The 4,155-nt window shown below is 32.7% G+C and overlaps 1 protein-coding gene and 1 pseudogene across 1 annotated transcript in view; one reads left to right on the top strand and one right to left on the bottom strand.

Moving 5' to 3' along the window:
* PARD3B (par-3 family cell polarity regulator beta) overlaps window positions 1–4,155 on the top strand; it is a 948,153-nt gene that overhangs the window by 130,407 nt on the left and 813,591 nt on the right. The window lies entirely within an intron of this gene.
* LOC111745358 lies at window positions 2,759–2,877 on the bottom strand (annotated as a pseudogene).

Here is a 4,155-nt window from a genome sequence, read left to right as displayed (position 1 = left end):
TCGGTTTGAGAGTTGGAAGGAGTTTTTAGAAACACACAATTCCTACTCCTCTTTATCTTATAGTATCCTTGAGATATGGCTGTCTAGGCTCTGTTTGACTCCTTATAGGATTAGGGAACTATCTCATCATACAACCCACTCCACTCTTAGATATAGCTCCTTTTAAAAGATCTTTCTTATGCTGCTTCAGTTTACTTCTCTATTGTTTATATACCTTTTCTGGAGAACAAGCCAGATCTTTCTTGTGCATGGAAGCCTTTTAATTTGGTGGGACTCTCACATGGTCATGTAAAACTTTTACAGATTTACCAGAAAAGGTCAACCAAAGAAAAAGAGGAGGATAAGAATTTGAATTGTATAGCTATTTCAACTTATATGAGCAATGAGCATATGTCCTAGAGGAAGCATGAGATGAGACTGCTGCTACCTCTGTTGTCTCAGTCAGTTCCTGTGTACGTATGGGTAGTGCAAGTCTGCCTCTGGCCAGAGCGTGATTCTAAGTGTCGAAGACAAGCAGTGTTCACAAAACTTGATCTCTAACATAATCTCAATACTTTATCTGGTACATAAATGAAAAGACAATAACATGTTCCAGTCCTGGATGAAAAACAAGTTGTGTTGGACTTATTGAAAGGAGATATATTTGCCTTTAGTATGGTATCTCCCTGAGGGATTTCCAGGGATAATTTTAACAATAAGAAAAAAATTTTACCTTACCAGATAACTTTAAGAGCTTAGAGCTCTATAAACCATGGTTCTACTATGATTGAAACAGGATTTTACTTTCCTTTTGTGTTCTCCAGTTTCAACAAACCTACATTATGTCTTATGATGAATGAGCTGACCTATTTCCATTTCCCATATGGGTACTCTCCAGTGCGTTAATAACTGTCTCTTAAATTTTGAAAAAATACTCTAAATGTGGTGTGACCACTTTAGCATAGAGTGAGATTATCACTTGCTCTGTTCTGGACATAGGACTTCTATTATCATAGCCTAAGATGGTGGTAACATATTTAGCAGACTTCTCACACTGTTGACTCATTTAAGCCTGTGGTCCACCAAGACTCAACTGTCTTAGGAGTTTAGAATAGGAGTTTAGGTGTTAGGAGTTTGGAATAACTGGTGGTTAGTGAGCTACATGTTCTGTTAGTAGGATAGTCTGGCATCGCATTTTTTGGGACCTTTACATTCCTTACCTTTTATTTGTGTTAAGATTTGTTCTTATAAGGAAATTTGTTCTAAACGGCTTTTTAGTGATCTTTGTTTATCTGTAGAGATGTCTTATGTGAAGGGAACCATTATGCATTTCAGTTTGAAAAAGGAAGTCACATTTTTTGAAGCAAAATGTTCCTTTCATTTTTATGTAAACACTTATATAACACACATACAGAAAAGGACACAAATAACCGTGGCCAGCACACACATCAAGAAACAGAACCTTACTCTAGAAGCCTTTGTGTCCCTTTTTACTCACTGCCCTCCGCCTCTCAAGGGGTAACCAGTTTCCTGTCTTCTGACATTGTCAATTAGTTGTTCCTGTTCGTGAGCTTATTTGCATAGAATCTCATGCAGTATGTTCTTTTTGTGTGTACGTGTTTGGCTCTTTTCGATCAATGTTATGCTGAGAGGTTCACCCATATTATTCCATAAAGTGGTAGTTCATTCTTATTGATATTTAGTATTCCGTTGCAATGATATGGTATTTATCCATTCTACTGGTGATGAATATTTGGGTTATTTCCAGATTTTTAGGTATTAGGAATAATCCTATTATGACTGTTCTAGTACATGTCTTTTGGTAATTCTATATACCGATTTCTGTTGGATATATACCTGGGAGTGGAATTGCTGAGCTATGTGGGATGTTTCTGTTTAGCTCTATGCTATGTTTATGTTCAGATACTACCAGTTTTCCAAAATTATTGTACATTCCCACCATCAGTATCTGAGAATTCTGGTTGCTCCAGATCCTCACTATTCTAACTCTAATTCTAATCATTTTGGGCAAGATCAACATCTTCACAATATTGTTTCTGTTTTCATAAAACAAGTTTCAATCCATGAAACTTTTTTATTTTTCCTAATATTTTGTAAGTTTAATATAGAAGTTCTACATATTTTGTTAGATTTATTCCTAAGTATTTGAATTTTTGATGCTATTATAAGTGCTATTTTTTAAAATGTTATTTTTCTGTTTGTTACTGGTTTGCTTTGTTTGCTAAGGTAGTTTTTATTGTGAATTGGTGGTGAATGCTCTGTGTTGCATGTTACGAGAATCATCTAACATTTATTTTTCCCCCCCTCTATTAATTTGGTGAATAACCTTGGTTGACTTTTGAATTTTAAACAACTCTTGCATTACTGGAATAAATCCCACTTAGTCATGACATGTATTACTCTTGGTATATATCACTAAATTTGATTATAAATGTTTTAAGATTTTTACAAATGTACCCATATGCAAATTTTTGTAATTTTTATAATTTTTTGTAACATCCTTGTAAGGTGTTGGTATCACCATTGCACCGTCCTCAAAAAAAAAAAAAAAAAAAGATGGGAAATATTTCTCTTTCTAGTTTCTAAAAGTATTTGCAGAAGATCAACACTATTTGTTTCTTAAACGTTAGGAAGATTTTACTTATTTATTTATTTATTTATTTATTTATTTTTTAGGTGAGGCAATTCTTGGTTGACCTCACAGATTGCAAGGACCTTGTCCACTTACAATCCCCCTTTTTTTTTTTTAAACTTTTTATGCCTACAGCACCTGGTCTTCCTAGGTGGTCTCCCATCCAAGTACTAAGCAGGCCCAACCCTGCTTAGCTTCCGAGATCAGACAGGATTCTGCTTGTTCAGGGTGACATGGCCATAGACTGAACATTAGGAAGATTTTAACTGAAGTAATATAAGCCTGGTATTTTCTTTATGGGAAAGTTTTTAAATAATAGATTTAATTTCTTCGATTGTTTTTTGTGCTGTTTATAGTTTCTGTTTTTATTGTCAGTTTTCGTAAGTTGTATTTTTTAAATAATTTGTTCATTTTATATATATTATCAAATTCATAGCTCCAAAGCTTTTACAATATCCTCTTTTTAATATCTGTAAGATCTGTGATGGTATCGCTTGCCCTTTTCCTTCTTAATACTGGACATTTTTTTTTTTTTTATCACTCCTACTAGGTATTTATCAATTTTATCAAGCTTTTCATAGAACCAACTTTGATTTATATTTGTTTTATATTTGCTTATTTCATTGACTTTTGGGCTTTTATTTCCTTTCTTCTGTCTGAATTTGACTAGCCTTTCTCTTTTTCTAGTTTCTTGATTTTTTGTTAATATATACATTAAAGGCCATAAATATTCCATTGAACACGGCTTTAGCTGCATCCCACAATTTTTTACTATTTTAATTATTTTTAATTTAAAAACTATTTTCTCATTTTTATTATTTTTCATCTGTGGATTATTCAAAACTCTTTCCTAATTTTCAAACAGCCAGATATTTGCTAGATATCTTTCTGTAATTGATTCTTCTGTAATAAGAGAGCATATTCTCAATGATTCTAGGCTGAAATTTGGCATATGTTCCATGTGCACTTGTAAATAATGTATTTTCTAATCTTTTTGGGTGCAATGTTTTGTGCGTATGTAATATAAATAACTTAAGTCACTTTGTTAATTGTGTTGTTTGGGTGATTTATATCTTAAACTGACATTTTTGTTTTCTATTTTTCTATCGCAAGTCTCACACTGATTGTGGATCTTTAAAAAAACCTGTCCATTTTGGCAGTATACATGTACTGAAGTTATTATCGGATACATACAGATTTAGAATTGTTTTTAAATTTTTTTCTGTTGAATGGATACTTTTATCATTATGGAATATCCCCCTTTACCTTTAGTAATATTTCTTTAAGTCTCTTTTATCTGTTGTTAGTATGGTTATATCAAGTTTCTTTTAGTAGGATCATAGATTTTTAAAGCTGGAAGTGAATTTACAGATGCACTGATTCACCTTAATTTTATACAGAAATTTATAATTCTGTTGTTGAATTCACCAGGTATTACTTCAACCCAGCATAAACACCCTTGGTCCCATTTTAGTTCTCCTGAATTCTTTGGAAACATACTTGATAAAAGTATGGCATCAGCT

The sequence above is a fragment of the Pteropus vampyrus genome, unplaced genomic scaffold, assembly GCF_000151845.1.
Source record: "Pteropus vampyrus isolate Shadow unplaced genomic scaffold, Pvam_2.0 Scaffold152, whole genome shotgun sequence".
Lineage (NCBI taxonomy): Eukaryota > Metazoa > Chordata > Mammalia > Chiroptera > Pteropodidae > Pteropus > Pteropus vampyrus.
The sequence above is the reverse complement of the archived record's forward strand: the minus strand, read 5'-3'. Positions and strand labels throughout refer to the sequence as shown.